Source organism: Hemitrygon akajei, chromosome 3 (assembly GCF_048418815.1).
Source record: "Hemitrygon akajei chromosome 3, sHemAka1.3, whole genome shotgun sequence".
Classification (NCBI taxonomy): domain Eukaryota; kingdom Metazoa; phylum Chordata; class Chondrichthyes; order Myliobatiformes; family Dasyatidae; genus Hemitrygon; species Hemitrygon akajei.
Window position 1 is genome coordinate 132759447 of NC_133126.1, and position 25040 is coordinate 132784486.

A 25040-nucleotide genomic window follows, 5' to 3' on the forward strand; every position below is an offset into this window, starting at 1 on the left:
TACTGATTATGTCATTATCTACACAAGAGACTACAAAGAAATTCAGGTCACCCAGGCTAAGAGAGACTCTGTTCACTGTTGGACTCCACCATCTACAAAAATAATGTTATCACAAGGAAATCAGTGTCAAGAAAAAGTTGTCAAGGACTTTGCAAAGATAGATCTTCCTGCAAGAGACAATCGGGTGACTCATATTCATCTCAGTCAATAAGAATTCCAATCTCTTCAATATTGAGTGCTCATGACACTGCTGAATCTGCGTGTATCTTCCTTGATCCCCGACGTTCAGTACAGATGTAGAGTGAGGGATACGCTAGGCCAAGAGAGGACAGATCATGGAGATCATATTTCCACTTTTGCTGATGGTCCAGATCAGCTCATGGACGTCCAGTCATTTATCATGACTATATTCCACCCAACACAATGGAGAGTGTCCCAACTCTGTTATAGCATTTTATCTCCATAAGGACTGTGCAGTGGTAACCTCTACCAATACCATCACTGGTACACCAATCTACTACAGATATATTGCTGAGGTGAAGGTGTAGCTGTATAAACAGCTGGTCTCAGCTACGAAAGATTAAGAAATCAATGCAGGAATGTATCATTCATCTCCCAGAGAATGCTCTGCCATTCAACAATTCAGAGTTGATTTGCTACCTCAAAAACCATCTTTGTGCCTGAAATATATACCCCTTTATTCCTTTGATATCTAGGCATTTGACAATGTCTAGTTTGAATGCAATCAGTGACTGACCTCCACAGCCACTGAGATAGATAATTCCAAGGCTCAGCCCTACTCATTTCAGTCTTTTTTATTGATTAAAAAAAATGAATAGATACAAATCAGAGAAGTTATATCAAATACATAATGCAATAAACATACAAAACAACGAAAGGGATGTATACTGTCAAAGTCATGTAAATGTTATATTGAACTATTATATATAAACAAAGAGCCACAACTCCTCTTGGCAATTCATGCAAAAAAAGACTGGAAATTTTTATAATTAAGAGAAAAAAAACACTAATCTAACCTAAAAAGGAAGAAGACTGGGCAGTCCATTTGAGGATAAAATTACAAGAAAAATAAGGAAAACATCCTTCTGGTCATACCTGAAACTGCATGGAGAGAGAAAAAAATATATAAATATATATTTTAAAAAATTTTACCTAAACGAAGATAGAAAATTAGATCATATGAAAATATTGAATAAAAGGTCGTCAGGTTTGCTCAAATTTAAAAGATGTTACCTTTCTTCTATTTTTCTTCTTTTTTGCCTGGTTGGTTGGGGAGAGACACATAGCAACATGGAGAATTTTAAAGAGTTCCCAAGGTATTATGAATGATTAATTTACTTAATTTTTTAAGTTTTAATGTTAATGGACTTAATGGACCTGTGAAAAGAAAAAGAGTTTTAACATATATTAAGAAAATGAAAGGAGATATAGCTTTTCTACAAGAAACACATTTAACAGAAACAGAACATAAGAAATTAAAGAGAGATTGGGTTGGAAATGTCATTGCAGCTTCATTTAATTCAAAATCGAGAGGAGTTGCAATTTTGGTTAATAAAACTTTACCAATTAAAATACAAAATGTAGTAATTGATTCTGTGGGGAGATATGTGATTATACATTGTCAAATTTTTTCAGAATTATGGACTCTTATGAACATTTATGCACCAAATGAAAATGATACAAAATTCATACAAGAAGTTTTTTTGAACTTGGCTGATGCACATGATAAAATATTAATAGGTGGAGACTTTAATTTTTGTTTAGATCCAGTTTTGGATACATCAACTAAAGTTGCTACAAAATCAAAAGTAATAAAACAAACTTTATCATTAATGAAAGATTTAAACCTGATTGATATATGGAGAAAAATTAATCCAAGAGAAAGAGACTATTCTTTATACAAATAGACATAAAACTTACTCAAGGATTGATTTTTTTTTATTATCAAAAAATATTCAGGATAGAGTGAAAAGTGTGGAATATAAAGCAAGAATACTGTCAGATCATTCCCCCTTGTTAATGACAATGATAATAATGGATAAGGAGGAATCGATCTATAGATGGAGATTTAATTCAATTTTATTAAAACATCAAGATTTTTGTGATCTTATGAAAAAACAGATTCAATTTTTTTTGGATACAAATTTACATTCAGTTGAGGATAAAATTGTATTATGGGAAGCGATGAAAGCATATTTAAGGGGTCAGATTATAAGTTATACATCTAAAATTAAGAAGGAATACATGGCAGAAATAGATCAATTGGAAAAGATATCATAAAGTTAGAAAAGGAATCTCAAAGATATATGACAGAAGAAAAACGAAGACAACTTGTTAATAAAAAATTACAATATAATACACTTCAGACATACCATACAAAAAAAGTAATTATGAGAACTAAACAGAAATATTATGAATTAGGTGAAAGATAACACAAGATTCTTGCTTGGCAGCTGAAAACAGAACAGGCTTCTAAAACAATAAATGCAATTAGAACAAGTGCAAATAAGGTTACTTATGAACCTTTAGAAATTAATGAAACTTTAAAAAAAATTTATACTGAACTATATCAATCAGAATCACAAAATAAGATTGCTGAGATAGATAAATTTTTATCACAAATAACCCTTCCAAAATTTAATTTGGAAGAACAGAAAGGATTAGATATGCCCTTTACATTAAAAGAGGTTGAAAAAGCTTTAGGATCACTTCAGAGTAATAAATCCCCAGGAGAAGATGGTTTTCCTCCTGAATTTTATAAAAAAATTAAAGATTTATTAATTCGTCCTTTTATGGAATTAATATATCAAGTAGAAAGAATGCATAAACTCCCACAATCTTTTTTAACAGTGATCATAACTGTATTGTCAAAAAAAGATAGAGATCCTTTAAAACCAACATCATATAGGCCTATTTCTTTGTTGAATACAGATTATAAAATAATAGCAAAAATTTTATCTAATAGAATATCTAAATATTTACCAAAATTAATACATATGGATCAAACAGGTTTTATTAAAAACAGACAATCAATGGATAATATAACCCGGTTACTTAGTATTCATTTGGCACAAAAAAGAGAGAGGAAATGAGTAAATGAGTGTGGCAGTTGCTTTGGATGCAGAAAAAGCATTTGATAGATTGGAATGGGATTTTTTATTTAAGGTATTGGAAAAATATGAGTTAGGAAAATTTTTTATACAATGGATTAAAATTTTAAATACTAATCCTCAAGCTAAAGTAGTTACAAATGGTCAGATTTCAACACCATTTTGCTTAACGAGGTCAACTAGACAAGGTTGCCCATTATCACCTGCTTTATTTGTAATGGCAATAGAACCATTAGCTGAATTAATTAGAACAGATTCAGACATTGGGGGCTTTAGAGTTAATCAAGAAGAATATAAGATTAATTTATTTGTTGATGATGTTTTGATTTATTTAACAAACCCATTGCAATCTTTGCAAAGACTATCTTTTAGATTGGAAGAATATGGGAAAGTATCAGGGTATAAAGTAAATTGGGATAAAAGTGAAATTTTACCCCTTACCAAAGGAAATTATAATCAATGTCGATTAGTAAGTCAATTTCGATGGTCAATAAATGGGATAAAATATTTAGGTATTAGAGTTGATAATGATGTAAAAAATTTATAAAAACAAAATTATTTGCCATTATTAAAAAAATAAGAGGATCTTGATAAATGGATGATGTTACCAATAACATTAATAAGTAGAGTTAATGCTGTAAAAATGAATATATTTCCTAGATTGCAATATTTATTCCAAACTTTACCAATACAATTGCCTCAGAAGTTTGTTCAAGAACTGAATAAATATGTAAGTGTAGCGGTGTGCTACACACAGTGCTGAAATAACGACATGGAGTCGGTAAACTGCAGTTACAGAAGATTTTATTTGAACTTCGCGGCTTTGCTTTAAAGCCTCCCTGATCCCGCCCTCCCCGGGCACGGATGCTGTAGGAGGCACGTATTCACAGTCCCGCGCAGGCTTTTCCCTTTGTTAGTGAGGCAGACCTGGCGCCCTTTTGGGACTGGCCTTTATGCCGGCACGCTGGCTATTTGTGAGCTGGTTCGAGTGCGCTAGGAAGTGGGTCGCCACATAAGGAAATTTCTTTGGAAAGGAAAGATGTCAAGAATATCATTGGAAAAATTGACATGTATATTTGATTTAGGAGGGTTACAACTTCCAAATTTTAAGAATTATTATAAAACAAATCAACTTAGATTTATTGCGTCTTTTTTTGGTGAAGAAAAACCGGCATGGATTAGAATAGAATTAGATAAGATAGGAGAAAATATACCAGAAGATTTTATATATAAATGGGAATCCAAATGAATACGGGAAAAAAAAGAATCTCCTATATTAAGACACTTGATTGATTTATGGAATAAGGTAAATATGGACAATGAGATAAAGAAATCTTTATTAGCAAAAAGAACTTTAATTCAAAATAGGCTTATTCCTTTTACAATGGAGAATAAACTTTTACATAATTGGTTCCAAAAGGGGATTAAATATATAGGTGATTGTTTTGAAGGAGGTATATTGATGTCGCTGGATCAATTAAAAAATAAATATAAAATATCAAACAACACTCTTTTCTGTTATTTTCAATTAAAGGCTTATTTACGAGAAAAGCTGGGTCAAACAATGTTGATGCCAAAACCTAGTGAAATAGAAATATTAATTCAAAAAGGAAAAATTATATCCTGTATGTACAATTTGATTCAAAATCAGACAATTAAATCAGGAATTCATAAATCAAGACAAAAATGGGAATCTGATTTGAATATTAAAATTGATGGAAAAAGCTGGTCAAGATTATGTTCTGACAGTATGATAAATACAATAAATGTTCGACTTAGATTAGTACAATATAATTTTTACATCAATTATATATAACACCACAGAAAATAAATAGATTAAATTCAAATATGTCTGACCAATGTTTTTGATGTAATCAAGAAACTGGTACTTTTTTACATTCTACTTGGTCTTGTTTTAAAATTCAGTCATTTTGGATAAATCTAAGACTTTTATTGGAACAAATTACTGGAGTACAACTCCCACATAGTCCAATATTATTTTTATTAGGAGACATTGAAGGGACAATACCGAAATTTAAATTGAATAAGTATCAGAAAAAATTTATAAAAATTGCATTGGCAGTAGCCAAAAAAGTTATCGCAGTTACTTGGAAATCTGATTTATATTTAACTATGGATCGTTGGAATAAAGAAATATATAGTTGTATTCCACTTGAAAAAATTACATACAATCTAAGAAATGAATATGATATATTTTTGAAAACTTGGCTCCCATACCTACAAAAGATAGGATTAAATACATAGGTCCTCTGAAGATAAAATTATGAAGTAATTGGGGAAAGTAAAAATAAAAATAAAAATTATTTTGAAATCCATGGAGCATGTGGGGATCCTCCGATATCCAGGCAATCTTTCTCTTCTTTCTTTCTTTTTTTTCTTTCTTTAGACAAGGGTTAAGGGGGGGAGGGTTAAGGGGAGGGGGAGGGTTAATATTATTTTATCTCTCTCTTACTATTTTATCATTACATTTATTCTTTGTAATTTTCTAAAAATTTAATAAATAAATAAATAGATAAATAAATAAAATTTAAAAGATGTATTGAACGTCCGACTTCTAATTTTCTCTAAGCTTAAACAAGACGTAATGGAGGAGAGCCCAAAAAAAAACAGTAGGTGGATTAGAATCTTTCCAGTTTAACAAAATAGCTCCTCTGGCCAATAAAGATGAAAAGGCTATCACATGTTGAGTGGAAGCAGGAACACTTCCTGCTTCCTTTGGAATCATCCCAAAGATTGCCGTAAGTGAATTAGTTTGTAAGTCCACACCTATGACTTTTGTTAACGTTCTAAAAACATCTCTCCAAAAAATTATTAACTTTGTACAGGACCAAAACAAATGAGTTAGGGTAGCCACCTCAGTGTTACATCTATCACAGGTGGGGCTTATATTAGAAAAAATATGCGCTAGTTTATCTTTTGACATATGCGCCCTGTGCACTATCTTGAAGTGAATTAGAGAATGATGTGTGCAGATAGATGAATATGAATAAATAACTAAATAATAAGTCTTATTCCATTGATCATCTGAAGGTGAATCCTGAAGTTCCATTTCCCAAGCACGTTTAACCTTATCATTAGGCATCATTTGTAAATTCATAACTGTTTATATATAATGGCTACCAATCCTTTTTGAAATAGTTTAAGCTGAAAAATAGTATGTATCATATTTGGTAAATGAACAAATGGATAATTTGGTAAGAAATCACGTAAAAAGCCTCATAACTTGTAAGTACCTAAAAAATGTGCATTAGGTATATCATATTTATCCACTAGCTGTGAAAAAGACATTAAACAGTACTCTAAAAACAGATCTAAAAAAGTTTTTATTCCCTTAGTTTTCCATATTAAAAAAGCCTTATCCAAAGTTGATGGTTTAAAGAAAAAGTTAAACTGGATATTACTAGAGAGAACAAAGTTACTTAAATTGAAAAGTCTACGAAATTGAAACCAAATTTTTAATGTGTGTTTAGCAATGGGACTAAGACCTTGTCTACCTATCCTAGAGAACAAAAAAGGAAGAGGAGCTCCCAGTAAGAAGCCAAAGAAAACCCCCTTACTGAGTTCTTCTCCAAATGTAACCATGAAGGACAGTCCTGATCATCTATATTGTGAATCCAAAAGGTGATATAATGAATATTAATTTCCCAATAATAAAATATAAAGTTTGGTAACACCAGTCCTCCATCGTTTTTTGATTTTTGCAATAAAGATTTATTCACTCTAGAGCTTTTATTATTCCAAATGTATGACAGGATCACGGAATCTGTTCTATCATAAAAACATTTCCAGGCCAAAGGATGGAACCGCTTGAAACGTATATAAAAATTTCGGTAAAATTACCATTTTTATAGCATTTATTCGACCAATTAATGATATCGTCATAGGCGACCATTTGGAAAATGTTTGTTGTGTATATTCAATTAGAGGAAGGAAATTATACTTATATAAATGTTTAAAATTTTTAGTAATTTTAATACCAAGACAAATAAAATAATTTATAGCAATATTAAAGGTTATTTTATCATAATAATCAGAGTAATTATTAATGGGAAATAATTCACTTTTATGTAAGTTTGTAACCAGAGAAAATACTAAATTCAGTAAATATGGATAACATAGAGGGTACAGATTTCCTAGGATCTGAAATATAAACTAATATATCATCTGCATATGACAAAACCTTATGTAGTTTATCCCCTTTCTTAATACCCTGAACAGAATTAGAATCCCTAAGAGCAATAGCTGGTGGTTCTAAAACCAAATTAAGTAATAAAGGACTGAGAGGAAAACCCTGACGGATTCCTCTTTATGATCTAAAATAAGGAGATTTTTGATTATTAGTTATAACCGCAGCCATCGGGGCTTGGTAAATCAGTTTAATCTAGGAAATAAATCCCGGACCATAATTAAACCTCTTCAAAACCTGGAACAAATAAGGCCATTCCACCCTATCAAAAGCATTCTCTGCATCCAGAGACACAATACATTCAGATTCTTTAACTGAGGGGGAATAAATGATATTTAACAGTCTTTGAATATTAAAATTTGAGTACCTATTTTTAATAAATCCAGTTTGATCATTTGAGATAACAGTAGGCAAAAATTCTCAAGTCTATTAGTTAAAATCTTAGAGAGAATTTTAAAATCCACATTCACTAAGGAGATAGGTCTATTGGATGCACATTCAGATAGATCTTTTCCTTTTTTAGTAATCAATGAAATTATTGCTTCATAAAAAGTTTTTGGAAGATTCCCAGAGGATATAGAATCAGTGAAAGTTTGACAAAGATGTGGTATAAGCATTTCATTGAAGGTCTTATAAAATTCCATTGTATATCCATCTGGTCCCGGAGCTTTCCCTAGGTGCATAGAGGATATAGCTTTAGGTATTTCCTCTTGTTTAATAGGTGCATCTAGTGTATTAATATCTTGAATAGAAATTTTAGGTATATTTAATTTTTGCAAAAATCTGTTCATAATAAAAGTATTGTCAGAGAATTCAGATTTATAAAGGTTGGAATAGAAATTCATAAATATCTTATTAATTTCATAAGGGTCTAATGTTTCAGTTCTATCTGGTCTGCGCATTTTCAAAATCTGTCTTCAAACCGTGCTTGCCTTTAACTGACCAGCCAGTTAAAGAGTTTACCTGACTTACCTCCATGTATATAAAATGAACTTTTAGATTTAAAAATTTGCTGTTCGATGGGAAAGGTCAGAAGCAAATCATATTGTGTTTGAAGTTCGACCCTTTCCTTATATAGATCTTCAGTAGGTTTTACTGAATACGCTTTATCTATCTCTTTAATGTTAGTAAGCACTAACATTTCTGCTTGAGTTTTCTTTCTTAAAGCTGCTGAATATGAAATTATCTGTCCTCTAAGAAAGGATTTCATCATATCCCATATAGCCAAATTTGACATTCCTTCAGTTGTATAAAGTTCAAAAAATATAGAAATTTGCTCCTTAATAAAACTAACAAAAGCCGGATCCTATAACAATACAGGATTCAGTCTCCATTGTGACATTTTCAAAAAACTATCAGAGAGCTTCAGGGTTAATTTCACAGGTGCTTGATCCGACAGCACAATGATGTCATACGCACACTCAACAACAGAGCGTAGCAAGCGTGTGTCTAGAAAAATGTAATCAATTCTTGAGTGTTTGTGATGAACGTGTGAAAAAAAAGAAAAATCTTTGTCATTAGGGTGTTTATATCTCCTGATATCAACCAGGCCATATTCTAATAGAAAATAATTAACACAGGCCACTGCGTTGTTAGGAGGTGACGGATTGGTTGAAGACCTGTCAATCGCTGGATTCAGACAACAATTAAAGTCACCACCCAGGATCAACTTATATTCATTCAGATTCGGTAGCTCAGAAAAAACCTTCTTAAAAAATTCAGGACTGTCTGAATTAGGTGCGTATACACACACCAAAGCTACCTTTTGACTACATAATAAAGCAGTGACAATTAAATATCTTCCACTCGAGTCAGTAATAGTATTAAAATGTACAAAAGGGATTTTAGAGTTAACAAAAATAGATACCCCTCTAACTTTATTAGTTGATAAAGAATGATATAAAGGGTTTTTCCAGAATTTAAAACAACGATCTTCATCCTGTCTCTGTATGAGTTTCTTGCGCAAAAATAATCTCCGCATTGTGTTTTTAATTTCTTAAAAATCTTTTTACGCTTAATAGGATGATTCATGCTGTTCAAGTTCCAAGAGATTATATTAATTTTATTAACATCCATGTTTAAGGTTTAATTTAAAGTTTTATAAAGAAAACTATTGTGCAAACGCACATTAATCCAAAAGAAACTGATTTGACCAGAAGTGGCGACATATTTGGGAAAAAATGTCCATCAATACAACTGCCCAATCGAGAGAAAAAACCTATTTTAATAGCTCCCCTCCCCCAAAGCCTGAAAAAAGCATGGTTGCATGCTAAAGCTAATAACCCTTGACCCTGTCCTCCATTTTGCAGCTATATTAAAAAAACGAGATATTCATCCCAGCAAATCTAGCCATAATAAAAAAGATAAACAAATTTCAATTACTGTAATATTATGTCTAACAATAATAAAGACGTAACTGGTGACGGCCATCTTAAATTCATCTAAAGTATATTAATCACATATTCAGAAAAGAATAAATCCAAGTAGATAATATTACAACTGAAGTTCTTTCTTTCAAAAAAAATTACAAGTCATACAAAAAAAGGTGAATATATATATATATCAAGCCAAAAGCTATATTAATATTGAGACAAGCGAAAAGATGAAAAAAATAATTCAAACCAGGTCCTATACGGGCCTCTATAATAAAATACAGGTTTCTTTCAAAACAGCTCTGAATATACACTAATTATCAACAAATAAAGAGAAGGATTAAATCAGCCAAGTCCCATACAGACATCCATAAAGCATAGAATAGATTTTCCTCAAGTCATCTATAAACATCTCATAGATCAGGATTACCTGATCAGGTTACAATCGGTTTAACTTTGAAATTCTTAATAAACTTCCATCCTTCATCAGGGGAGTAAATCCTCTGTGGCTGAGAGTCAGAGGGAAAGATTATCAGTCGCGCAGGGTAGCGAAACGATGGATGGAGATTTTTCTTATAGATTTCACTCATCACTTCCTGGTAATTCCTTCTTTCGGCAAGAATCTCAGGAGGAAAGTCTTCGATTATACCAATTTGAATGGAGTTGAAGATTAGTTTTCGTTTCCTTCTCGCTTCTCGAAGTATGGCTTCTTTGGTAGTATAATAATGCAAGCAAAGTACGATTGGCCGGGGTTGTAATTCAGATGAACGCCAAAATCCTGGAATTCTGTGGACCCTATTGAGTAAAGGGCTTGTTTCCAGAGTCTCACTAAAAAATGAGCACAGCGTATCTGAGGAGAACTTTAACAGATCACCAGTTTCAGTATTTTCAGGCAAACCTAATATACGTAAGTTCCTCCGACATGTTCTGCTGTCTAAATCAATCATTTTTTTCTTCATTTTCAATAGTTCCAAGGTAATTTCATTAATTTTCTTTTCCATAGCTGACATTTTCAATTTTTGTTCGTTGACAGTTTGCCTGAATTGTTCGTGTTCCTTCTCAATTCAATGAGTAGTCTGCTTGAGTGTCTGAATTTGAAAGTCCAGATTCTTCAGAGATTCTATGACATTAAAGATGGATTTTTCGAGCTTCCCGTTAGTATCCATCAACTTATCAATCTTAGTGTTAAGCGATCCAAATTGGAACTTCATATCTTGTATTGAAGAGAATATTCCTGCTAAAGTAAAAGGTTCCTCCGATTTCTTTTTTTATTCAATTTGTTCCATTTCAGGAAAAGTCTTTCCGCTTCTCAATTCAATACCAGATCAACTTCTGACAATCGTAGTTAAATCATAAATCCTTCAATAAAAGTAATAAATCTTCAGACTTGACAGGAATCTGTCAGTGGGATGTAAAATATATAAAAAAGTGGAGCCGCTATAAAGCATGTCTCACCCCATGTGCTGCAAAATGTAGTCTCAGCCCTATGGAAGGTAGAAATTTCTTCTCATTTTAGTCTTAGGTGATCCATCTTTTATGATATCATGACCCTAAGTTATGGACTTCTTTTCTCATACAAAGATGTTTTTTGACACAATATCTCGCTAACTATGTAAGCATTTGTATTTCTCATGGAGGTCAACTCTCTTTTTTTTAAATACTACTGAATACGTAATTACCCTCCTCAGTGTGTCCTCATATCATCCCATGAAGCAACGTGGTGTCAGGCCTATCTGGGCTTGAACGCAGACTCCAGTATGACAGTACAGAACTCTAACACTGTACCCCAGGGACTGAGGGAGAAATGAACCCAAGAGCAGAGACCATGCAGGAGGTCAGAATGAATATTCAGACCGGTACTTTACTGGATAGTTTGCTTCCCAGCACAGTTCCAAAACAAAGGCAATAATCCAAATCAGAAGGCCAGGGAGTGCCTCAGTATAAGAAAAAAAAGTCAATAATGAGCAGGTGAGCAATTCCAAAAACAAAACAGACTGTATCTAAAGTTCTAAAATAAAATGGTTCCAAAACAGGAAAGCAAAAAGACAAGGGAAAAAAAAGTCACTAAAAAGGAACACAGCAATTTGATTACCAAAGAGACACAGTATCAAGTGTTGTTTCAAAGACTGAACAAAGAACAGCATAATTCACACAGTTTAAACACTGAGAGTGACTGAGCACAGGTGAACTCAATCACCGTACAGGTAACCAGTAAGGTTAGAATATTTTGAAACCTGAAGCCTTCTAGTGGCTGATTGTGGATGGAGCCCAAAGTCCTGACAACGTGGTGAGTCCACTCCCTCTACATCCCTCATCCTGCTTCTGACAAACAGTTGTTCACTGTGAAGAAGTGTTGAGGTCATTCTAGCGGAAGGTCCGATTTACTACCTGAAACTCTTCAAATCTTATTTCATATTCAAAGTATTGGTTTACATGTCTACTTTTATGGGTTCCCACACGTAGTGGTCTTGAGTGGTATGAGTGGGTTAATTTTTTGGCTAAAAAAAGCTGTTAGAAGTTGAATTGTGGATGTAGTACTTCCAGCTACCAAATCAGAAGCTAAGAGTATGGTGGGGTTAAGAATTAAGGGATTATAGTAAAACTTGTGGGATAATGGACATAAGGGGAGACACCTTTACAAAATCCATAAAATTGTTGGATAGATGGGAGAAGGGGTAGAATAAGAAGGGAAGGAATTATATTGACTCGACTTTGAATTGGGCATACAGTGCTTAAGTATTCCTGATAGCTTGGTGGAAAACATCACTCTGGAGTGCATAGGTTTTGTCATCATTATGAAACAGTTGAACACACTCTTTTACAGTGTATACAGTGTTACAGCTGCGTCACTGCCTGGTTCGGAAATTGCACCATCTCGGATCGCAAGACCCTGCAGCGGATAGTGAGGTCAGCTGAGAAGATCATTGGGGTCTCCTTTCCCACCATCACGGACATTTACACTACACGCTGCATCCGCAAAGGAAACAGCATTATGAAGGACCCCATGCACCCCTCATACAAACTCTTCTCCCTCCTGCTGTCTGGGAAAGGGCTCCGAAGCATTCGGAATCTCACGACCAAACTATGTAACAGTTTCTTCCCCCAAGCTATCAGACTCCTCAATACCCGAAGCTTGGACTGACACCTTGCCCTACTGTCCTGTTTATTATTTATTGTAATGCCTGCACTGTTTTTGTGCACTTTATGCAGTCCTATGCAGGTCTGTAGTCTAGTGTAGCTTTCTCTGTTTTTTTTTATTACGTAGTTCGGTCTAGTTTTTGTACTGTGTCATGTAACACCGTAGTCCTGAAAAACGTTGTCTCAATTTTACTTTGTACTGTATGGTCGAAATGACAATAAAAGTGACTTAATTTGACTTGACTTGACTTGATATAAGGTTGAACAAAAGCAAATACAGGATGCACTACTATCTTTGGGGGTTGACAGTTTCCATTTTAAAACTGTAAGTTTTGGAAATTAATTTAATTCACAATATTGTCTTTCATTATTTAGAATCTATAGGGCTTTCTGCGGTAACCTAGTTTTCATTTGCTAACTACTAGAACTAGTAACTCTCTACAACTACACTCCAGTCCAGTTGGTGGCGGTAATGCATCTTTAAATTAGACCGCCAACCGCCATCAAAAATCCGAATTGTAATTCAGGATTATTTCCCGAATTTAAATCTCCCCACCGCCTTTCTGCGATTTGAGCTCTGAGCTACCTGTCGCCGCACGTTTCCATTTCACGCTAACCTGCTTGCACTGGTGAAGTCTGTGTGTAATCTCCTGAAGCGTGGGGAATATTCTTTACCATAGAAGGTGCCTAACCTTGTGAGAATTCTCGTTTCTATTTTTATTTCAGATTTCCAACATTTGTAGTTTTTGTTTTAAATTAAATGTTTATTTGAGGACTGAGTTTTTTTTTGCACCGCGTACCCACCGCTGCTTCCCTGGTGCACTTGTCAGTTTGAGTGGAAAATACTTCCTAAGCATCCGGACTGCTATCGGCTCAGTTAATATCTGCTTGGCGTTGCTCTCAAAATGGATATTTTTCTATTACCCGGTCCCTCCCTCCTCTCCATTCAATAACATCTTAACATTTTTTCTATGCCTCGCTCTCTCCTCATTCTGCACGTAGGTAGATTTTGATGGAACAACCGTGTTGTGAATCCCCACCGCCACCACCAGCGAATTATGACCGTGATGAACTGAAACTTTCCTTCTGTCGGCGGGAGCTGGAACAACGTCCCAGTGGCGGCCTCTCTGAATCCAGCCGAACACTTCTCTGTTTCAGTCCAGGCTGGAATTGAGAAACTGTTTCCCCCCTCTGCAGGAATGACAGCCAGTCTCTTCACAGGAATGACAACCACTCTCTTCGCACTCACCTAATTCCCAGGGTGTTTGCAATTCCAGCGCCGTTCACACCAGCCCTTTCAATCCTTGTCCGTCAAGAATTTTAAAAAGACCGCGAAAAATCTTTATCTCTTGGGCAATCCGCCAAAAATCGCAGGACTATTAAAGTTCACGAGTTCACTCTACCTATTCTTATAAGGTATGTTCCGCAATCCAGACATCATCCTTGTAAATATCCTCTGCACCCTTTCTATAGTTTTCACATTCTTCCTGTAGTGAAGTGACCAGAACTGAGCACAGTACTCCAAGTGGGGTCTGACCAAGGTTCTATATAGTTGTAACATTACCTATGGGCTTGAACTCAATCCCACAGTTGATGAAGGCCAATGCACCATATGCCTTCATAACCTCACAGTCAAACTGTGTAACAGTTTTGAATGTCCTATGGAACCAGACCCCAAGATCCCTCTGATCCTCCACACTGCCAAGAGTCTTACCATTAATATTATATTCTGCCATAACATTTGACCTACCAAAATGAACCACCTCACACTTATCTGGGTTGAACTCCATCTGTCACTTCTCAGCTCAGTTTTGCATCCTATTGTTGTCTTGCTGTAATCTCTGATAGCCCTCCACACTATCCACTACACCCCCCCCCCCACCTTTGTGTCATCAACAAATTTACTAGCCCATCCCTCGACTTCCTCATCCAGGGCATTTATAGCAGTCATGAAGAGAAGGGGTACCAGAACAGATCCCTGAGTCACAGCACTGGTCACTGACCTCCATGTAGAATATAACCCATGTACAACCACTCTTTGCCTTCTGTGGGCAGGCCAATTCTGGATCCAGATAGCAAGGTCCCCTTGATCCCACGCATGGGGTACCTATCAGATGCCTTGATGTAATCCATATACACTACATCTAATGCTCTACCTTCATCCTCAAAAAACTTCAGTCAGGCTCATAAGGCACAACCGACCTTTGACAAAGCCATGTTGACAAGTCCTAATCATATTATGCCTCTCCAAATTTTCATACATCATGCCTCTCATGATCTCCATCAACTTACCAATCACTGAGGTAAGACTCACTGGTCTATAATTTCCTGGGCTATCTCTACTCCCTTTCTTGAATAGGGAACAACATCTGCAATCTTCCAGTCCTCTGGAACTTCTCGCATCCCCATTGATGATGCAAAGATAATCACCAGAGGCTCAGCAATCTTTTGAGTTGTGCTCAATGTTGGGGAGTGCTTTACCTCTGTTGGACTGGGCCACATCCACTACTTTTTGTAGGGCTGGCTGTTCAAGAGCATTGGCATTTCCATACCAGGCAGTGATGCCGACTGTCAATAATGTCTCCTCACTCCCATCACGTCCCCACTATAGTCATCTTGGGGATAGTGCACAGTGAGAATCAAGATCTAGGCATGCAGGACAGAAGTGAAGGGGAGGGGCCCTGTCACCAGCACCCAGGCAAGGTCTTGGTGCCTGTTGCTGAGATTTGGTCATGAAGTGAATGTATATGTGGATGAAGAGTGAGTTTGCTCTGGATATGTTGAGCTTAAGATTCCAGTATATATAATCACACCAGTGGAAAGTGTCATTTCACATTCCTGATTTTTATTTTACAGATGGTCAACGAGTTTTGGAAAGTCAGGAGGTGATGGGATATCCAGACATCAACCCACTGAGTACTATTTACCTGAAGTAATTATGCCACTGGTTAAATTGAATTGAATTGACTTTATTACTTACATCCTTCATCTACATGAGGAAAAATCTTCACATCTCCATCTAAATGTGCAATTTATAGTAATTTATAATGAATAGTATGTACAACAGGATAGTCAATATAACATAGAAATACAGTTGAGTCAACATGAATTAATCAGTCTGGTGGCCTGGTGGAAGAAGCTGTCCTGAGTCTGTTGGTCCTGGCTTTTATGCTGAGGTACCGTTTCCTGGATAGTAGCAGCTGGAACAGTTTGTGGTTGTGGTGACTTGGGTCTCCAATGATCCTTCGGGCCCTCTTTACATGCCTGTCTCTGTAAATGTCCTGAATAGTGGGAAGTTCACATCTACAGATGTGCTTGTCTGATGGCACCACCCTCTGCAGGGTCCTGCGATTGAGTGAAGGACAGTTCCCATACTAGGTAGTGAAGCAGCCAGTCATGGAAAGTTCTTGGTATTTAAAGGACCACACCAAGTTTCTTCAACCATCTGAGGTGAAAGAGGTGCTGGTGCACCTTTTTCCACCACACAGCCAGTATGTACAGACCACGTGAGATCCTCAGTGATGATTATGCTGAGGATCTTAAAGCTGATCACCATCTTAACCCCATATTCATTGTTGTCAACAGGGGCTAGCCTGTCTTCATTCCTCCTGTAGACCACAACCAACTCCTTTGTTTTTGTGACATTCAGGGAGAGGTTGTTTTATTGACACCACTGTGTCAGGGTGGTGACTTCTCCTCTGTAGGCTGCCTCACCATTATGTGAGATTAAGCCAGTCAATATATCATCAGCAAATTTAATTAGCGGGTTGGATCTGTGGGTGTCGACACAGTCATGCATATAGAGAGTAAAGGAGGGGGCTTAGTACACAGCCGTGAAGGGCATCTGAGTTGAGGGTCAGAGGGGAAGAGGTGTTTGAGCCCACTCTTACCACCTGCTGGCGATCTGACAGGAAATCCAGGATCCAACTGCACAAGGCAGGGTGAAGGCCGAGATCTTTGAGCTTCTTGTCGAGCCTGGAGGGAATTATGGTGTTGGATGCTGAACTGTCGTCCAAGAACAACATTCTCACATAAGCATCCCTCTTCTCTAGATGTGCAAGGACGGTGTGTAGATCTGTGGCTATTGTGTCATCTGTCAATCGGTTGTGTCAGTAGGCACATTGTAGGTGTCCAGTGTGGGTGGCAGCAAGCTGCAGATGTAGTCCTTGTGGTGAACTACATATACCTGTCTGGACTGCTCCTGTGGCTCCTCCCACAGACCCCTGCTGACTCCTCCCACAGACCCCAGCTGACTGCTCCTGTGGCTCCTCCCACAGACCCCAGCTGACTGCTCCTGTGGCTCCTCCCACAGACCCTGCTGACTCCTCCCACAGACCCCCCGCTGACTGCTCCTGTGGCTCCTCCCACAGACCCCCCTGCTGACTGCTCCTGTGGCTCCTCCCACTGACCCCCTGCTGACTGCTTCTGTGGCTCCTCCCACTGACCCCTGCTGACTGCTCCTGTGGCTCCTCCCACAGACCCCCTGCTGACTGCTCCTGGGGCTCCTCCCACAGACCCCTGCTGACTGCTCCTGTGGCTCCTCCCACAGACCCCTGCTGACTGCTCCTGTGGCTCCTCCCACAGACCCTGCTGACTGCTCCTGTGGCTCCTCCCACAGACCCCTGCTGACTGCTTCTGTGGCTCCTCCCACAGACCCCTGCTGACTCCTCCCACAGACCCTGCTGACTGCTCCTGTGGCTCCTCCCACAGACCCCTGCTGACTGCTTCTGTGGCTCCTCCCACAGACCCCTGTATAAAGGTGATTGAGGCCTGATGCCCAGCCTCATTCCCCAGGATGTAGTGTTGTTCATTCTTCCAGTCAATAAAAGCCGATACCTCGCTTCTTACGTCTCAGAGTGAGTTATTGATGGTGCATCAGTCCTTGACCAGCCTCTCAAAGCATTTGCTTATTATTGAGGTGAGCACGACAGGAAACCAACCGTTCAGCCATGTTACCTTGCTCTTTTTAGGTACAGGGACAATGGTGGATGTTTTGAAGCAGGAGGGCACTCTGCACTGGGAGAGGGAGAGATTAAAAGTGTCCGTAAACACACCTGCCCGTTGTGCTGTTCACATCCCGAGTACTTGCCCTGCGACGCCGTCTGGTCCCGCAGCCTTGTGACTGTCCACTTGTTAGAAACACCTGCGTACTTCGGCCTCAGACATGACCAGGCTGCCGGTTGCATCATCTGCAGGTCTCCACAGGGGCTCAGTATTGGGGAGATCGAATACAGCGCAAGAGAGACTTAGCTGGTCTGGAAGAGAGGTAGCGATGTTGGAAACTCCACTGCATTCAGCTTTGAAGTCTGCAAATTAAAATTCTGCTAAATGTAGATTCTGGAATGTGCATGAGGGTCTGTGGATGACAGCTGAGGTTAAATTGGCCGCAGATGATGAGTCTGGAATGAGCACAAGCTGAATAGCTGGTTGGAGACAGGGAGCTGCCTACTTGTGCAGGCTGAAAGGTTTCAGCAGGAGCAGGCCTGATAAAAGGGAAGCCAGATGACAATTGTATGTTTAGTTGGTGGCACCAAGGAGATGGAGGAGTTTTTCACAGGTTTGTGTAATTAGACCATAGAGATACAGTATATAGAGTAAAAACAGGGCCTTTGGTCCCATTTGATCCTGTAACCTCCCTGTGCTACTCCCATTTTTCAGTATTAGGCTAATCTTCCCCTTAACCATGTCTAAATTTTTATACATTGTAATTGTACCCAACTTTACAACCCTCTGTGGTCACTCAAGGCCCGTTAAAAAATTTTTCCCCTCTTACCTTACCCTAAATCGATGCTATACAGTTTAAGTCTTTCTGACCCTGTGAAAAAGATAGTGATCAATTACCTTATCTATTCTACGCATGATGGTATCTACCTGTACGTTACCCTCCTTGATCTGGGGAAAATGCTGGATCTATCCACTCAGTCCATATAACTCAAGCTCACCCATCTCAGTAATATCCCTGTGAAATTTGTTTCTATGGACTTTCCAGTTTAGTGACATCCTTCTCATAGCTAGGTGACCAGACTGAACTGAAGTGGAAGATCCAAAAGCCCAGAAATCCGGTACATCATGACCTTGAAGGGGATAGCAAAGGTTTATGCAAATAAAATGGTGAAGGCATTTTATGTTCCAGAAAAGCTGTAGCAACTTACTTACTGAGCTCAAAGTACGCTAAAATCCTTTATGTAATTTTGTCCTCTGGCCACCTAGTAGTGGAGTCCACCATGGTAAGGAGCTGTGAGAAATGGCAGGAGAAAGAAAGAGGACCAATAAGGCCCACATTAAAATGGTGAAACCGTCACTAGGTGACCTCAAAAGGTGCCAATGACACCTGAACATGACAGTAAATTTCTGTCTGTTGGTACACCACACAGGCTGCAGTCCAATCACACAAGTCCTGTAGAAGGCTGTGCCACACAAACTTTAGTGCACCCAGTTCCTGCGAGGACTTCCGGCCTGGATGTGGAAGGCCACTGTGAAGGTCAATGTTGATGATGCGGCTGGTAATTGCAACCGCCACACACTCCCCTCCTTCTGGTATCACGCCCTAAGCGCGTGATAAAAAGTCTGCAGTGGTGTTATCTCACCCGGGAATGTGCTGGATGGTGAAACGATACGGCTGCATTGCCAAATACCAGAGGGTGTTACGGCTATTAGCATCATTCATCCCTACCATCTACCTCAGGGCTTTACGGTCAGTTTCCAGGATGAACTCTCTTCCCAGGAGATGATACTTGAGGGAATCCAAAGCCCATTTCACTGCCAAGCATTCTTTCTCCACAGTGGAATAACGAGTCTCCTTCAGGAACAACTTCCTGCTGCTGTAAGCCACTGGGTGACTATCATTGGGCTCTCCCTGCAAAAGCACCACTCCCAAACCTCGCTCTAAGGCATCCATCTGCAACACAAAATCTTTACTAAAGTCAGGACTACAAAACACAGGGTTCTCACTCAGTGCATTCTTGAGGTCCTTGAAAGCACATTTCACCTCCTCACACCATTGCAGCTGAGTAGGGCTCATCTGCTGAGTCATATCTGTGAGAACAGCAGCACGAGTGGAATAGTTAGACACAAATCGTCTGTACCAACCTGACATTCCAAGAAATGACTTCTGCTGTTCCTTTGTCTGTGGACTCAGGCAGGACTGAATGGCCCACAAAGTATCTGTCTTACCAGAAGGTTGATCAAACATTGGAGGAGTGCAGGTCTGCACCCCTAACTGAAGCAGATTGAATTGGTGCTTCAGTATTTTAAATCACTGCTCTCAGTATGCTGTTTCTTCACCCAATCGGGCATCTCATACCTGCTGCTGCCCCATATATGTGTGAAGAATATTGGCCAGGTCAATAATATCAGGCTCCCAAAGCACCTCTATTTCTGAGGACCTGGCCCCACCTTTCACTCCTTCCGCTTCAGCTTTTGACTGCTCCCCCAACTCCAACTGCTGTTCTCCATCAGCCAGTGTTTTCCCTCCTCTTACTGCCTTCTTCATGTTGGAGAAAAAATCCACTTTGCCTCCAACTTCCAGCCAGCCCTCAAAATCACATGGTCTATTTCTGACACCTCCCTTCCCTTCCTCAATCTCACTGTCTCTATCTCTGGAGACAGCTTATCCACTGATGTCTATTATAAACCAATGGACTCTCACAGTTACCTGGACTATACCTTGTCCCACCCTGCTACTTGTAAAAACACCATCACCTTCTTGCAATTCCTCCATCTTACTGCATCTGCTCTCTGGATGAGATTTATAGAATGAAGGAGATGTACTCCTTTTTCAAAGGAAGGGGCTTCCTTTCCTACACTATCAACACTGCTCTCAAACACATCTCTCCCATTTCACACGTCTGCTCTTACCCCCATCCTCCCGTCATGCTACCAGGGATAGGGTTCCTCTTTTCCTCACCTACCATCCTACCAACCTCCGCGTCCAGCACATAATTCTCCGAAACTTCTGCCACCTCCAATGGGATCCCACCACTAAGCACATCTTCCCCTCCCCCACACTTTCTGCTTTCCACAGGGATCAGTCCCTGCGGATTCCCTTGTCCATTCATCCCGCCCCACTGCTCTCCCTCCTGGCACTAATCCTTGCAAGCAGAACGACTACACTTGCCCCTACACTTCCTCCCTCACTACCATTCAGGGCCCCAAACAGTTCTTCCAGGTGAGGCAACACTTCACCTGTGAGTCAGTTGGGGTCCTATACTGTGGTTGGTGCTCCTGGTGCGAGCTCTTGAACACCAGTGAGACCCAATGAGGATTGGGAGACCGCTTTGCCAAACATCTACGCTCCATCCGCCAGAACAAGCAGGATCTCCTAGTGACCACTCATTTTAATTCCACTTCCCATTCCCATTCTGATATGCCCATCCATGGCCTCCTCCACTGTCGGGATAAGGCCACACTTAGGTTGGAGGAACAAGGCCTTATGTTCCATTTGGGTAGCTTTCAACCTGATGACATGTATATTGATTTCTCAAACTTTCGGTAATACCTCCCTCCCCCCACTTTACCATTTCCCATCCCCTTGTCCTCCCTCATGTAATCTCCTTACCCACCCATCGCCTCTTTCTGGTGCTTCCCCCCCTTTCTTTCTTCCATCATCTTGTCTCTTTCACCAATCAACCTCCTAGCTCTTTGCTTCAGCCCTCCCTCAAGTTTCACCTATCACCCGGTGTTTCTCTGTTTCTCTCTCCTCTCCCCCCACTTTTCAAATCTACTCCTCAGCATTGTTTTTTCCAGTCCTGCTGAAGGGTTTCGGCCTGAAACGTCAACTGTACTTTTTTCCATAGATGCTGCCTGGCCTGCTGCATTTTGCTTGTGTTGCTCGGATTTCCAGCATCTGCAGATTTTCTCTTGTTTGTGAACCATTGTTGTCTATGCTTTTTTAATGTCATGAGTAAATTTCAAAATCCAGAATTCTGATTTTATTATGCAGGGTTACCTTTGTTCATACAAAACATTGGAAGAGATTTAATGTCTATATCAGTTTATTGCTCAAGCCCCACCCCACACTAAAGTAGAAGTAGCTCACATGTTTGTGCTGCTCTCTACCTTCTGTGGGATGCTGACCAACATGAGGTGATTGTTCTAGGCAGGTCTGTCCTTGTGCACACATGGACTGTGCTTACACATGAGCAGATCATGTTTCAGTCTGGAGCTCCCAGTCCACAGAACCCTCATCTGTGAGCTCTGAGTGTGAGCTGGGGATAAACCAGCTATTACAGGTGCATTGGCCTTGCTCTGAGGGTCAAACTGTTCTTGCAATACAAATGGAGAGCGATACAGGTCTACATTCACCTGCTCTGCCAGTATTGCCTGATCATTTGGGAGTTGTTTGTGGTGGAGGGATTCACTACATGAGAGTCTCTCAGTCTCTGCAAAATTGACTTTGACACTGTTCTACCTTTCACAACAGGCATCAAGGCACCTTGTCAAAGGCCTCTTGGAAATCCAAGTACACGACATCCACTGATTCTCCTTTGTCTATGCTGCTCGATGAATTCTAACAGATTTGTCAGGAAAGATTTTCCCTGAAGGAAACCATGCTGACTTTAGTCAATTTTATCATGTTCCTCCAAGCACACAGAAATCACATCCTTAACAATTGTCTCCAACACCTTCACACCCACTGAGTCAGGGTAACCGGCCTATAATTTCCTTTTTTACCTCCTTTTAATGGAGTGACATTTGCAATAATACAGTCACTGAAAACATGCAGAATCTATTGATCATTACTAATGTCTCCATTATCTCTTCAGCTAATTCTTTCAGAACCTTGGGGTGTAGTCCATCTGGTCCAGGTGACTTTCAGTTTCCCAAGCGCCTTCTCCCTAGTATTGGCAACTTCACTCACTTTTGCCTCTGACACTCTCAAACCTACGGCACACTGCTTGTGTCTTCCACAGAGACGACTGATGCAAAATACTCATTTAGTTCATTGGAATTTCCTTGTCCTCCATTACTACCTCTCCAGCATCATTTTCCAGTGGCTCAATATCTACTTGTCTCTCTTTTACTCTTTATACAGCCTTGTACAAAAGTCTTGAGGTGTATAGTGTGTGTACATACACACACATACGTACTATTGTTTGCACAGTACTGTATTTGTCAATGTAGAGCAGAGAGCAAGTTAGTAAATCTGGCTGAGCAAAGGATGTTAGGAATGGCAAGAGGAAAGCATTGTGGGAGGGGTGTGGGACTGATAACAGAGGAAGTGTGTTAAGTGTGGGGGGGGGGTGGTGGCATGGGTGGAGACACAACTAACCCTGAGAATCCAGACAAGGACATTTAATTCCAGTCAATTTGTTCATTGGTCATTACAAAACATCCCTCTGGCACTTCCCTCCCCCTACACTCTGCCTTGCCCTTTTCCCAGCCATGACTCCTTTCTCCCTGCCCCCTTCCCCATCGTAGTTCACTACCCAGACAAATATCACAATCAGATTTATCATCACACACATCATGAAATTTTCTTTTTTTTAATGGCCACAGTAAAGTGCAATACATAAAATTACTACAGTATTGTTCAAAAGTCTTAGGCACCCTAGCTATATATACCATATGTGCCTAAGATTTTACATCTGAAAAAAATCTTTGTTATCCGCTTCGATATTATTGGTGAGCTTATCTTTACATTTCATCTTTTGCCCCTTATGGCTCTTTTATTTGTAGTTCTCATCCTAGCTACTGTTTGGAGACCTGTATATAATACTGTTACGTACCCCGTAACTGGGTGTCTTACCAGCAAAGATAGAAGTGTCCGTTGGAGTCTGGTGATACTATTTTCAACAATATTTATTAGCAAAAATATACAAAATAATATCAATGCGAATATACAGAGAATATACGTTAGCAATACTAAACCTAAAAGTGCGGGTATAATAATAATCACTAATGAAACAAGCTCTATCGTTGTCTAGGGGATAATGAATTGTCAGATGGAAATATAAAGTTCAGTTCAGTTCATGCAGGCTGCGGTAGTTGTTTGTCGATGTGTTGCCATTTTTGGAGAGAGAGAGAGAGAGAGAGAGAGAGAGAGAAAACGTGTGAGCAGTAACAGCTATTATCTTACCAACCTTCCTTTACGATTTTGATCCGTCGATGCGTTGTTGTTGTGGCCATTCACATATGACCCCTCCATCCTTTAGCTAGACCGTTCTTCCGTGGTGGACTCATCACCCAGGCAAGGGTGGACACACACACAAGCCCCCACCGGTCTTGCTACAAAACACTGTGAGTTAAAAATGTACCAACCCTTCGTTCGGTCTCCGGTCTCCCACCCTGTCTCGTGGGGGTTCTGATGCTCACTAGCGTTTCTCCTGATGCGTCTGAGGGGTGTTACCCCAGACCTCACTTTTATCCCCACTCACGGGGTCTCAGGTGTCAATCAGGTTGGGATGATGTAACCCATCAAACCAGCCCACTCTGGTTGCCCCCTGAGGGGTTTCAATGATTAGAACAGTACCAAGTAAACAATCCTTCTGCAAAAGACAATAGCAGTAATCAATGGTTCCGCTCTCCTTTTGTTAGCTGTGTCTCTCTCTCATTAACTTTCATGAGCTGTTATCAATAACAACTGCCCTGGCAGATTTCCTTTTGTCTCTCTTACTTCCTTGTTAGCAGCATCAAAATAGTAGTGATTTGCGATTTTCCAAAAGGGGAGGGGGCATGGGCGATTCTGCACCCTTTTGCCCATCAGAGTTGTTCATCCTTCGTAACACCCCCATCCTTCTAAGAATTTTCACCAAAGGGGAAAATTAACTAATACAGAGTCTTACAGAATTACAGAATCTAACACAATACAAAAGAGTGTTTAACTACAGAGTAATCCAGATATACATTCAACTTAGCATCTAAACAGTTTGCGATTACATTGTCACTTCCTTTAATATTGTAATATTTTGTACCTTAATAAATTCCTGTAGCATCAGACTCCAATTTAATAACCACCTATTTTTATTCCTTTTCTTCAGCAAAAACAAAACTAAAGGGTTGTGATCTTAAGTATATATTACAAAATGTGAACCAATACATGTGTGATTATTCTGAAGTACATTACAAAAGTTTATGCAAATACTAATCTTTATTTTACTTTTAAACTCAACAGTCAATCTTCCATGGTGTTGTCTTTATTATTTACATGCTTTGTCAAAATCCCTCAAAACCAGATCCTGTTATTTAAAGTGG

At 39.0% G+C, this 25040-nt stretch overlaps 1 protein-coding gene across 1 annotated transcript in view; it reads right to left on the reverse strand.

Annotated features, from left to right (window-relative positions):
* The window catches only part of LOC140725404 (SLAM family member 5-like), a 28499-nt gene extending 14335 nt beyond the window's left edge, over positions 1-14164 (reverse strand). The window contains exon 1 of the mRNA XM_073040832.1: positions 14098-14164. The gene's annotated coding sequence lies outside the window, so the exon portion shown is untranslated. The remainder of the gene's footprint in view (positions 1-14097) is intronic.
* Between the last annotated feature and the right edge of the window lie 10876 nt (positions 14165-25040).